The sequence below is a fragment of the Vipera berus genome (assembly GCF_964194415.1).
Source record: "Vipera berus genome assembly, chromosome: 1".
Lineage (NCBI taxonomy): Eukaryota > Metazoa > Chordata > Lepidosauria > Squamata > Viperidae > Vipera > Vipera berus.
The window spans coordinates 258,074,659-258,088,869 of NC_138202.1; the positions used below are offsets into that span (position 1 = coordinate 258,074,659).

General features: G+C 41.1%; 1 protein-coding gene across 1 annotated transcript in view; it reads right to left on the minus strand.

Annotated features, from left to right (window-relative positions):
- Positions 1–14,211, minus strand: part of LOC308672421 (sulfotransferase 1C2-like) — a 358,778-nt gene that overhangs the window by 123,469 nt on the left and 221,098 nt on the right. The gene's annotated exons all lie outside the window — the stretch shown is intronic.

Here is a 14,211-nt window from a genome sequence, read left to right on the forward strand (position 1 = left end):
GAACACTTTATCCATAGCTGCTCTTATTTCAGATGCTGGCTGGTTCAATACCACTTCGAGAGCCTCAGAAACCAGCTGCTTTAAATCTTCCTTAATATTCTCCTTTAAACCTCTGATTCTAACAGCAAACTGCATCTGATAATATTGGGCAAGGCTTAACTCCCTTTCCATTTTGTCTCTTAAATTTTCATTCTCCCGTACTTTTACTTCTAATATTGCATTCTTTTGGGTCAAATCATCCACTTTTTCATCTAAATCCTCCACACATTCCGCCACTTTATGCACTGAAGACAAAATGTCTACCTTCATCACGCTGCACTTCTGTTCCATCCTCTCTTCTAATCTCTCCTCCAGTTTCTCCAATTTCTCCTCCATCTGTGCAAATTTATCACCCATTGATTGGTTAATTGATTCCAAAAGTAGCTGGGCATGTTTATCCAGCGCATCTCGTAAATCCTTCGGTGTCAATACATCAGGAGGATGCAGCGCCTGTAACGATGATTGTTGCACCGGAGAAGATCCACCACTCCGAAGAGTTTTAGGGGGAGGTTTAGTCGCCATCTTTAACTTTCAATTGTGACGCACTTTCACTTAAAGTTTAAAAAGTCCACCAAGCTCGAGAGTAAAATAAAATAATCCTCTTCACCTTTACCTCTTGTACCGCTCTGCCTGCTCCTTTTAATCCATAGTCCTTTCTTCAGGCAGGGGTGGTCGCAGACGGCTGGCTCTGCTCCAAGAAATCCGGAGCAGAGACGCTGGCTAGCTGGGAGCAACCCAGGCTTCGGGGGAGTTCAATCCTTCAGCCGCCCAAGCTCCAAGCTCAGGCGGCCCCGGAGAACTCTACCCCTACCTGGGGCCTCACCCCCTCCTCTTCTCCCGAGGAGGGGGCTTCAAATTCGCCCGAACAGCTGATCGGCGCTGTTTCGGGCGAAAAAACACTCAGCTGAGCCGCGGGCAGCCCGGGAAGGCTGTCTCCGTCGCCGCGGAGCCACCGGAAGTCTGGAAGGGTTCTTATATGGTTGTGAGGCTTTGAAGTTTGGAGTTTGTGTGATACGGATTTTGTGTTTCTAAAGGAGTATTTGAATAACTTCTTTGTGACTGGTGGCTATTTCCTGTGTTGGAATTTTGGATGATGGGCTGCTGAGTTTAATCCTATTATTCTATCTCTTTTAGGAGTTAAATTTTTTTGCAAGGAATTTTGGAAGAATTTGTGTCAATGGGTTTTTCCTATTTGCTTTGCTGCAAGGGTTTTCAAAAGAATTTTGAATTTTTGAAGTCCAGCAGGGGATACAACCTGTCAGACTGGTTAAAAATGGGACGGGACATTGGCAGAGACAACAGAGGAGAGCTCCTATAAGGATTGCTGTGACTACTCCCAGAAGGAGGGATTTTAACCAGTGAAAGTCTGAAAACCATGAGAAAAGCCCTGAGAGATCAAAGGGAGAATTTTCATAGCCAATATTTTTTTGTTAGCTCCTTTATATCGCTCTACATACGTTCTGAGTTTTGGCTTAAATTAAAGCCACGGAACTCTTCACAGCCATGTTTATGCCTCAGCAGAAGGTAATCAACAGCTGTCCGGTTCTCTAGCATTGCTTCTCACACTTGGCTTACTTCCCTGTTGAGAGCAACCGGAGCTTGGGAGGTTGAATTAAGACTTTTTGCCAATATGCAGGCTAGGTTGTTAATGTTTCTGGAATTCCACACTGCAAGGCCTGGCACACCCACCAATGATACTGCCAGGGCGACATACTCTGGTGTGGTTAATAGAGCTGTTTTAGAGTCACAGTCTGGTGCTAGGAGTCAGAGTGCCCTTTTCTGTCATCCCTGCAATGAGGGCATGAAGACTGTTAATCGTCCCAGAGTGCAGGGTCCACCTGCAGAGTTTGCAGGGAGGTAAGAGAAGGCTTTAGTGCCACAGAGTATAAACCAGCCTAAGGGAAGTTTCATGCGTGTATACATGAAGGAGATAACCTCATTATGGTTGCAAGTGTGGGCCGTGTTGTCCAGGGTCTGACCTTTAGGGAGGTGCAGCCTTTCATTCTAAAACACAAGGCTGCCCTGGTTACTGTGGCAGTGTTTAGAGAAAACACGGTCCTATCCTGGAAACTTGTGCTGGGTCCCAAATCAAAAATAGTTGAGTAGGTTGGTGCTAATCCAAAATCCCTAAGCTTAGTAAAATTCTGAACAGCTTGTGGATGTCTTGCTACTCCTATAAGGCAAGTTGCTAAGATGTCCTTGACTGACCTGCCCCCCTGTAGACAGAAATCAGTTGTGTTCAATACCTCTTTGGCCAAATATTCCCATACATTTTCTTTTTCTGGGAACAGGTTAGTTTCCACAAAATCCTCAGTTACATGTTTCATAGGGTAAATTAAACAAAACATCAAGACAATTTTCCATCCCCCCCATCATTTCCATTGCAAAATAGAGTCTTTACTGTCCACTCATCAGTCTCTTGCTGCAGGGGTGGGATCTTCTGGAATGGGGTTGGTCTGGTGCTGTGGTCAAAAACTGCTAGTTTGATGTGTGTCCAGTATATCCAAATGTTTTTCTCAGCTACTTTTATGGCTGTGTGAATGGTGAGAAGGATCTGGTATGGTCCATTCAATTTAGGCAGCAGTGGTGACTTTCTGATGAAGGTCTTGATCCAGATCCAGTTTCCAGGCTCAAAGGGTTGAAGGTTCTCCTCAAGGGGTAGGGTCTGGGTCAAGGTGCTCTTCTTCCACAGTCTGTGGAGCTGTTGGTGCAATGCTGAAAGATAGGATGATAAGACCACCTCCTCTCTTTCTAGATCAAGGAAGTGGGCGTCTAAATCTTTCAGGGTGTCAGGGGGTCTACCAAACAACAGTTCAAATAGGGAGATTCCCAGGTATTGTAGGGGTTGCATTCTGAGGTGAATCAAGGCTATAGGTAGTACCTTGATCCATGGCAGGGGTGGTTTCCTGACACAACCTCCCTAGTAGAGTCTTGAGCTTCCTGTTTTCTTGTTCAATGCCCCCAGAAGAATTTGGGTGTGTGAGTGTGTGAAGGCTTTAAGAGATCCCCAAGGTCTGAAGGACATAGGTTATAACTTGGGACACAAAATGTTTCCCTCTGTCCATGTCCAATACACTTGGCGCTCCAAACCTGGGGACTATGTCCTTTAGCAAATGCCTGGCTGTTTCTAGCACAATGGCCTGATGACATGGAAAGGCCTCTGCCCAATGGGTCAGTTGGTCCCTGCATATCAGGACGTATTGAAAACCATTAGTCCAGGGTAGTTGAATATAATCTAGTTGCAATTTTTCAAAGGGGCGTTGGGCCAGGGATTGCTTTATTGGATTTCGGGACGAAGACTCGAGATTCAGCATTTCTCCGCACGCGCTGATCTCGCGCTCCTTACAGTCTCCCTCTCTGTTTCAGTCTTCGTCCCAAATGCAGAAACCAAGCTGAAACAAAGAGAGGAAGACTGTAAGGAGCGTGAGATCAGCGCACACGGAGAAACGCCGATCTCGTGTTCCTGGCAATCTCCCTCGATTTCCACTTGTGAAGTTTGGGGCTGGCCTTACAGAGTCGCCAGAGCTCCCATGGATCCGGGAGAATGCATACAAGGGCCGCTGATCAGCTGACAACTCTGTACCACCGGCCCTGACCTCCGCCAACGGGCTCCAGTCAGTGGAGGTTGGGGCCAGCTTTTCAGAATGTCACTGTTTTTTTTAAAGTGTTTGTCAGCTCCGCACATCTCACTTTGTTTCTCTGCCAGCTGCATAGTAATCTTATCAGTGTAACCAAGGTGATTGTCAAATGTCCAGCCATTTTATGGTTTCATGCCTAGAACTGCTATTAACTGCGCATGTCTACAAAAGTTTTCTCACTTTACTTTTTTCCCTTCTCTTTGTATTCTGTCTGATGAGAGGATATAGTTAGTTAGCTTTCCAATTAAAGTTTTATATACAGTAGAATATGCCTTGGTTTTGTTTATTTTTACCTGATGTCAAATGAACCATGGTTCATCGCCCTCTGATAGGGAAGTATTAACTTGTTTCCCTGACACAGAGTCACCAACAGTGGAGAGGAGTGGAGTGCGGGTCTGGAGCACCTCCATATCTCGGCAAGGGCACTAAGCTGCCTGAAAAGCAGCCGCCACTGCCACCAACCTTTCTGTTTTTTCCACCCGGCAGGCAGGTGTTGCCACTTCTGCCGACAAAGACGCTCCAGCGTCTCAGCGAGTGCACTAGGCCACCCCAACAGCAGCCGCTGCTGGCGGAGCGATTGCCCACTGCTTAGGGCTTGCTGCTGCTATGGGGGCTGGCATGGGGATTTGTTTCTGTGGGGGAGGCGGAGGCTGACAGAGATGCGGCAGACCTCCAGCATCTCTCTCACCACCATCTCCACCGTCTCCACCATTGGCTTCTGCTATAGCCGAACCCGGGCAGCCTCCTCCACCCCCAGCAGTGGCATCTGGGGATTCTCAGGTTAAATCGGAAGCAAGCAGCAAGTGAAAAAGTAAGCAGTAGCAGCAGTAGCGGGACTGGTTTTAATTGCCAAGCGTCCACATGAAAGTCAATGGAGGTGCTGCGGCTGGCCTTTTGAGTTGGTGAGTGAATGAGAGCAAGAGAAAAACAGTTTTTGAGCAGTGTGAGTGAATGAGTGAATGAGTGAATGAGTGAATGAGTGAGGGAATAAGAGAGCGAGAGAGAAGCTTTTGCAAACAAAACATGAGTGAATGAGAGTGAGGGGGCTTTTCCATGCAAAGAAGGTTTTCCATGCAAAGGTGAGTGAATGAGAGCGGAGGGGGCAGGGTGGCTGAATGTCTCCCCTTAGGCTCCACTGTTCAGTCAAGCTTCTTGTTTTGCACATGTGCGCACATGCACACCCTTCTTTGCGGCTCCCAGTTTTTTCTTTTGTGAGGGAACCGGTTCCGAGTGGCTCTTTCACTGTTTCAGGTTGCCGACCCCTGGATTAGGCATTGTTGGTTTGGCAGATTTGGCAACACTTGGTATTAGTGCAGCTTCACTATACACCCCAGGTGCGTATCAGTCCCACCTAGTAGCATCTACAATGGCCTGTATCCCACAGTGACCCTTGGAATGTAACTGTTGGCAAATATGTGTTAATAAGCGGTGGGGGGCAATTGGTTTCCCATCAGGGATTTTCCAGTATCGGCAGCAGTCTGTGGTTAGCATTTTGTTACATTGTGTCTGGTTAGAATATGGAATGAGCCTTAGACAGTTCTCTATTAGTGTTTTGGCTTTTTCTTTTTTAAAAAGGCTCTTTCCCTTTTTGATTTTTGTAGAAAATATGGGGAATATATGGGGATGGTGGTTTGTAATAATTCTTTCATTAGCATTGCTCTTTACTTCATGGAGCAGCCTTAAGTAATATGGCCTACGGCAACCCCATCATTTTCAGAATGTTGGCTGTGGAATTCTAGGAATTGAAGTCCACATGTCTTAAAGTTGCCACGGGTGGGAAACAGTTTACTACAACCTTTTCAAGTATCTTAAACAAGAAGAATATATATGTGCAATAGGACAATTGTTCTCAAATGCTTTCCAGGGTTTTCTTCATTTTTCTTTATGGAACAAAAATGTATAATTTTAGAGTTTAAGTGGTTTGTGTGCTACTGTGATGACATGTGTTTGTAATAAAGTCATCTGGTTTCTGAGATTTTTTGAAGTGTGTCAGTGTTAGCCTTTCCACAGCTTGTGTTGACTGTGCTATATTGAATTGAATGCTTAGATATGTTTTGATAAAGCTGCCTGGGAGAAGATTGTTTTTTGTCTTGTTAACTGAGTTATTACTTAATCGTGTTCTATGTCCTCTCTTGCTAATGATAAGAATGCAGAAGCACCGCTTACACAATAATTGACTAAAGATCGGCCTTCTTAAATATTTGAGCACTCTATAAGTAAATAAGTACACTGAGAAATCATTACAAATAAGTTGGCTTAAGACCATCACATGAGTGACTGTCAGAGACTATACAAGGTAAGGTAAGAAAAGAATTACTATTAAAGTGGGGAGGGCTATGTTAATGAAAGCAGTGGCATATAAAAAAACCTATATAAAATTTTTTACAGATGGCATTTAACACCAGTGAGATTAGCGAAAATGTTTAAAAATACTTCAAACAAGTGTTGGAAATCTAAACAAAAGCCAGGTACCCATTACCATATCTGGTAAAAAAATACACTTATGGTTGGATAAAATGACTCAAAAACCAATACATTACACCTCTTCCCCCTAGATAGCTCAAACTCTCAAATAGATTTGAAGGCAGAATTATTTTTGTTAAGAATAAGAGAAGCAAATTATCTATAAAACAATTTGTAGAAGTTTTCTTTATATGTTGCTGCTTTCGTTATTTTAGCATTTCTTTCCCATAAGCTTTTCTATTTTTATATTATATCCAAAGTTCTTTGCCCATATTATCATGGTTTCTTTTACTTGTTCCTCTTCCATCTTTAAGCTTAGCAAATATCTGTAAAGTTTTTTAATCAGCTTTTCATCTGTTTTCAGCAATATCTGATCAAATTCTGTTTGTTCTTTGAAAAATGCCATTATTTTAAAATCTTTTTTCATCTCGTTTGAATTTGCAAATATGGCCACCATGATAAATCAATAGCCTGCTCTTCTAAATCTTGTCTATACTTCAATTTCCCTTCATTGTCCAGAATATCTTTATAGGTAACAACTTTCTTGTAATTAATAAAGTTTGGGTAAGCAAACGCTTCCATTGTTGAAAGCTGTCAAGGTAATTTAATCTAAATTTATTTTTTCCCATTCTAAGAAAAGTGCATTTCTTATATAATAATTTTGAAAATATCTATGTATTTTATTCTTCCCATACCACAGAAAGGCATGCCATCCCATTTGTAGATCATGTCCCTCTAGGTATAGTAATCTTTTGTCTCTAAGCATTATCCACTCTTTTATCCAAGTTAATATAGTTGCTTGGTAATATAGTGTCCAGTCTGGTAGTCCAAGTTCTCCATTTTCTTTCGCTTCTTGTAACATTTTCAGTCTAATTCTGGCTTTTATTCCTTGCTAAATAAATTTCAATATTATTGTGCTTAGTTCATCAAAAAAGGTTTTTTTCCAATCTTATAGGTATTGTTTGAAATAAAAAAATATTTTTGCTAAGATATTAATTTTCACTGTTGCTATTCTCCCCAGCATGAAAGTTGTAGAGTTTTCCACTTTTCCAGATTTAGTTTTATTAGTTTTAATAATCTTATGTAGTTGACTTCTTCAATAGTTGCACATCTTGCTGTTAGAGGGTGTAATGTATTAGCTTCAACTGTTGATATCACTTGCTTAATGTGTGACGTTAATTGGTGTATTTAAGTGTAGGATGGCTTAACAGTTTCTATTACTGCAACCCAGACTGTCTGTCTCTAAGCTGATATGTTATGTCACAGACTGTGGCAGTCAAAGGCGAAGCCACACTTTTGGTGCAATTTAAGGGTATTGAGGGTCTACTAGATGTCGTACTGGTGGAAGGCCAATGCACGAGCCTCATAGGCCTCGATCGGTTTGATGCATTGGGCAGTCAAGTCACCGGCATTCATAGGACACAAGCGGCAGACCTGTCTTCAGTCTGCCAAGAATTCGCTGATGTCTTCAGCTCAAATCTAGGCGAGTACAAGGGTCCTCTGATCACCCTCAAGCTTGATCCTAGGGAAAATCAATATGGATCAAGCCTTGTAGAGTGCCTTTTGGCCTAAAACCCAAAATCCATGCAGAGCTGGACAAGTTGGTGAGACAAGGGGTATTGCAGCCCGTAGACAGTGGGGTGTGGGAGACCCCCATAGTAACCCCACTTAAGGCCAATGGAGAGGTGCACATATGAGCTGATTATAAGTGCACCATCAACAAGGCACTTCAACAACATGCATATCCGATGCCTGTAGTCAGCCATAATTGGCATCACTGCAAGGAGGCCGCATGTTCACCAAATTAGATTTGGTGCAAGCCTACCAGCAACTGCCCATGGACAAGGCCATGGTGGTAGCCTGGACTATTGTCACCCATAGGGGGACCTTCAAAGTTAAGTGGCTACAATTCGGGATGATTGTAGCCCCAGGGCTTTTCCAAGGAGTGATGGAGCGTATGCTCAAGGGCATTCCAGTGGTATGCCCCTATTTCAATGATGTCCTCATAGCTGGGGAATCAGTAAAAATTCTGTCTGAATGGCTTAAAGCCGTCCTTCACCGGGTCCATGACGCAGGACTTAAATTTCAAAAGGAAAAGTGTAAGATTGGGGTAAGTCAACTGAGTTCCTTGGTTTTTGCATTGATGCCAAAGGCATTCATCTGGCGGACTCCAAGCTAAAAGCAATCCAACAGGCCCCAAGCCCAAAGTCCAAGGGAGAGCTTCAGGCTTTTCTGGGCCTTTTGAATTTTTACGATTCCTTCCTCCCAAACAAGGCCGCAGTGGCTGAGCCATTACACTGGCTCTTGGATAAAAACACTCAGTGGCAGTGGACCAGTGTCCATGAGAGAAGTTTCAAGGCAGTCAAATCACTGCTCTCTTTGAACTCAGACCTCACTCATTTTAATGAGAAGCTGCCTGTTCTCATTGTGTGTGATGCATCCCCATATTTATTTATTTATTTATTTATTTATTTATTTATTTATTTATTTATTTATTTATTTATTATTTATTTATTTATTTATTTATTTATTATGGGACTTATATGCTGCCCTATCTCCCAGAGGACTCAGGGCGGTTAACAAGCATTCATGAGGAGCTACCTTTGCTGGCCAGGGCTAGATAAAGCTATTGAGAGGCCCAAGTACATGGCTGCAACACTTGCCAGAAATCCAGACCCGAGATGCCACAAGCCCATGTCCACTGATGGGAAGATACAGAAACACCATGGTGAATAATCCACATTGATTTTGCCAGGCCCTTTCAGGGACAGCTGTTCCTAATTGTGGTGGACAGTCACTTCAAATGATTAGAGGCTACACCAGTTCCAACTATGACTACTGCCAGGACCATCCAGGAACTGCACAGGATCTTTGCAATGCATGGGTTACCAGACATATTGGTCTCAGACAATTCACTGCTGCAGAATTCCAGTCCTTCTTCAGGGCTAATCAAATAAGGCACGCCACTTCAGCTCCCTTTCACCTGGCCTCCAACGGCCAAGTGGAACGCATGGTCTGCACAACCAAGGAATCTCTGAAGCAGGTCGTCACAGGGGATTGGCACCACAGACTGGCAGACTTTTTACTCTGCCAACACACAACTCCTAGCACTGCTATAGGCAGAAGCCCAGCCGAACTCAGATGGGGCTGGCGCTTGATCACCAACCTGTACTGGCTACACCCCGACCGAGTTGCTGGGGATACAGCACAGCCAGTCACCACAAAATTTTTGGTGACTGGGTTTGGACCTGGAATTACAGGCAACGGGCTTTGTGGGTGGTAGCCATGGTTGCTAAGGTGTCAGAGCCACTCTCTTATGAGATGGTCCTGGAAGATGGGCAAGTCATTTGCCAGCACATTGACCAGCTGTGTTGGAGACTAGCGAACCAGTCACTGGCTCAGGACTCTAAAGAGGGCCACCCACAGGGGCAGCATAACAGCGTCTCAATAGAGTAGCTTGCATGCTCCAACAGGACTCTCCGCCGAGGAGATGGGAGAATGGCCGTAGATGAGTTCTCCCCGGACACACAGTCTGCATGCACTGAGCAGAACCGGCAAACAGCTCTGAGTGCTAGCCCAGCAGACATTGCTTCACAAATGGACTTTGGCTTGGGCCTACCGGAACAGGCCAGCCAAAGGGATTCGAGTCAACCCGAATCCACTGGGCCTCAGAGTCCTGGTCTACCCAGCCTGGCAGGTGAGTTTGAGCTATCTAGGGGAAGGGGTGTAATGTATTGGTTTCAACTGTTGATATCACTTGTTTAATGTGTGACCTTAATTGTTGTATTTAAGTGTAGGATTGCTTAATGTTTTCTGTTACTGCAACCCAGACTATCTGTCTCCAAGCTGATAATTATGTTTGGGGCAGGAAACTGTTACTTTAAACCTATTGGTTGCTGCCTAGAGGCGAACCCTACTTGCTTATTGTGTGACCTTAATTGTTGTATTTAAGTGTAGAATTGCTTAATGGTTTCTGTTACTGCAACCCAGACTCTCTGTCGCCAAGCTGATAATTATGTTTGGGGCGGGAAACTGTTACTTTAAACCTATTGGTTGCTGCCTAGAGGTGAACTGTATATATAGCTGTTCAGCAGCCTCTAGGGCTGGTTCTGTTGTGAGTTAATAAACATACTTGCTGTTTCAACACTCTGCCTGGTCAATGCCTAATTGAACTAAGAACATAACAGAGGGATTCCCAAATATTTAACTTTTTTAAATATTTGGCGGTTTGTTTGGGTTTTTTGCTAGTTGATTTGTTTGTTTTTCTGTAAGATTTTTAGTTAACACTTTAGTCCTTTCTCTATTTATTTTTAACCCTGCCATTTCTCCAAATTCTTCTATTTTCTCCATAAGCTTGACACTTGTTTCAGGTGGTTCTTTTAATATAAAAAACAAGTCATCTACAAATGCTAGTAGTTTATATTTTTCATCTTTTATCTCCAGTCCTTTATTTATTTATTTATTTATTTATTTAATGGGACTTATATGCTGCCCTATCTCCCAAAGGACTCAGGGTGGCTAACAACAATAAAATACAAGAGAATACAAATATTAAAATTAAAATTAAACTATATCAATAGCCCCAATTAATAAAACCTTAAAACCAGATTAAAACCCCATTATCATCAGTCCAGGTCGGCCTGTTGGAAAAGAAATGTCTTAAGGTTATGACGAAAGGACTGGAGGTCTGGGGTCATCCAGAGCTCCAGGGGAAGCTGATTCCACAGGGCAGGTGCCCCCACAGAGAAGGCGCTCCCGCTGGGGGTTGCTAGCCAACATTGTCTGGCCGACGGCACCCTGAGGAGGCCCTCTCTGTGTGAGCGCACAGGGTGATGGGAAGTCGTTCCTGGGAGCAGACGGTCCTGCAAGTATCCCGGGCCTAAGCCATGTAGGGCTTTAAAGGTAAGAACCAGCACCTTTAATTTCTATATCTTGCCTGATGTTTCTATTCAATACTTCCAGTGTTAATATAAATGAGGATAGTGGACATCCTTGTCTTGTGCATTTTTTAATATTAAAATTTTCTGTAAAATCTCTATTTACAATTACTTTAGCTGTTTATTTATTATAAATTGTTTCAATTATGTTTATACAATTTTCTCCAAAGTCCATTTCTTCTAATTGCTGGAACATGAATTGCCAATTTATGTTATCAAACGCCTTCTGTGCATCTAGAATTATTAATGCCATCTGCTTCCCTGGGTGGGTTTCATATTACTCCAAAACATCATTCTTAAGTTATTTTTTATTTGTCTTTTAGGTAAAAAACCATTTTGGTCTGTATGTATAAATTCAGTCAGAAATTTCTTTAATCTTTCTGCTATTATTGAGAGAGAAAAAAATTATAATCTACATTTAATAACGATATTGGTCTATATTTTTTTATTTGCGACAAGTCAGAATCTTCTTTAGGTATTAAAGTAATTTTAGTTTCTGCCCATATATTTGGTATTTTAGCCTCAAAATGTATTTCATTACACAGTTCTTTCATTATTGGGCTTAATATATCTTGCAAGGATTTGTAAAGTGCTGCAGGTAGTCCATCTGGGCCCAGGGTCTTGTCATGTTTTTGCCATTTTATGGCTTCTGTTATCTCCATCATTGATATTTTTCCATTTAATATATTTTGAATATTCTCTGAAAATTTTGGTAGATCTTCTTTTTTTAAGTACTGCTTTATTTTTATTTTCTTTTGAAGTTTGTGACCATCTTAATTTTTTCTTGGTTCCTCTCCAAATCATCTTTGTTGGATTACGATCTGCCCAGATAATAGTTTCTATCTCTATTTCTTGTATCATACTGCTGAGTTCAGAGAATATCCATATCAGATCAATTCTAGACCATGATTTGTGTCTATTTGAATAAAATGTATAGTGCAGTTTTTTGGATTTTTTTTCTCTCCACATGTCTTGAATGCAAATTTCTACTGCCATTTTAGAAAAGGCTTTCTAAATATTTCTTCCTTTCTTCCCTGTTTTGGTGCTTTTATATTCCAAAGTTCCATCAGCTATTGCATTAAAGTCTCCCATTATACAAAGATTTTGGTATTCTAATTCTAATATTTGTTAATGTATTTTTTGATAGAATTCTTCTTGTTTATCATTTGGTGCATATATTGCTACCATCAGTATCTGTTTTTGTTCCATCATTATTTCCACCATTAATATTCTTCCCTCTCCATCCATATAAATTTGTTTAGGGTTCATTGTTTCTTTAATATATAAAGCTAACACTCTTTTCTTTTGTTGTGCTAATGCTAAGTGGAGTTTGCCAATTTTTGGTTGCTCTAACAATTTATAGTGTTGTCTCTTGATATGTGTTTCTTGGAGGCAAATTATATCTATTTGTAATTTTTGTAGTCGTGCAAAAAATTACCTTTTTGAGGTAATTTTCAGTCCATTTATATTCATTGAAAGGATTCCATTTCCTTCTCCATTTCTTTCAATTATATTTGGATCTTAATCTTCTAGTCGATCTTATCTGTCTCTGTTCTCTTGGTCTTGCCCCTTCTTCTGTATATGAATTTTTAGTTTCTCCTTCTTCTCTTGATTTGGCTGGTCCTTCTGTTACTGTCTCTTCCTGTCTCTTTATTTCTCTCATTGTACCAGATTCAAAATCACCCCCTTCCATGAGCACTCTGTAGTTGTCATAGCATTCCATTGCTTTAAGTGGAGTGTCCAGTTTATATCTTTTCATATTCCAATAAACTAAAATCCCTTCTGGGATCAGCCATCTAAAGTTGACTCCTTTTTCAATTAATTTTCTGGTTAAGAATTGATATCCTCTTTGGGACCCTCTTATTCTCCTAGGGATCTGTTTGAGGACTACAATTTCTTTTCCTTTGTATTTCAAAGGGTCATCTCTCGCTCTTCTCAGGATCTCATCTCTTATAGATCTTTTAAGAAATCTAACATGTACTTCTCTAGGAACTTTATTTCTTCTCAAGTAATTTGAGTTAACTCAGTATAATTGGATCTAATTCTCCTTTCATTTCCTGTGTCCCAATTTCTAATGCATCAACCAGTAATTCCATTATCAGGTCTACAAGGTCGTCTTCCTTGTCTTCCATTATGTTTTGAAATCATAAAAAGTAAGAAGCCTTTTCCATTTCCATGACTGCTATTGAGTCCTCTAGTTCTCCGTTTATTTGCATCAATTTCTGATTTTCATCTTTTAATTCTTCTAGTTTTTGGTTGAACTCTGTTGATTTATCTTCTATTTTTTGAATACTTTGTTCATTTTTTCTGACCATCTTCTTAAAATTTTCAAATTGAGAGTCCATATTATTATTATTTTTGGTTCATTTTTTTCAAGGTCAGTTTTTGTCTCCTCATGGTTTTTCGTTGTAGCTGCCATATTAATGGCAATTGCCTCTTGAATTCCTTGTAATGTGGCTTGTGTCTCTTTCTGGAAATGGTTAGCCTTTTCTTGTTGAAGTATTGTATCAATTGATCTCTGATAAACTGGACTTGCAGAAGCAGAGGAAGAGGGAGAAGGTACTTTTTTGCCAGCTTCAGTTAAATTCGGAACAGTCATTTTGTTCCTCACCCTCAAATCTTTTAATCATATTTTATAATCCACCAAGAAGTTGAAAGTTGATAGTTCTTTTCCAATTTCAATTATTTTTAAAAAAATCTAATCCAATAAGCTCCAATCAAATAGGAGAGATAAAAAGGTCTCAGCTTGACCTGTAAGATTTCGGGTCAAGCTGTATTTGTAATCCAAGGAAGGCAGATGACTTCAAAACAATTTGTACTTTTAATTATCATCCATCCTGCAGAAAAAAACAACCCAAAGAGATTCTTCTCTTTTTCCAGCCACAATCTCCAGGACCATAGATTTCAAGGATATCAAAGAGATAGGTCTGTAAGAAATGTCTGGGCATCTAGCCAAGTTCTGACAACTAGTATGTTTTTAACAGTATAATTAAAACTTTCTCTTCTACACAGAACTCCAAGGAGAACACCAAATTTACTGTTTGCAATGGAAACTTTTGTGCATGAAAATTGAGTTCACGAAACTAATTAATTAATTAGGGAAACTAATCTAATAACATTGTTTTTCTTTATGT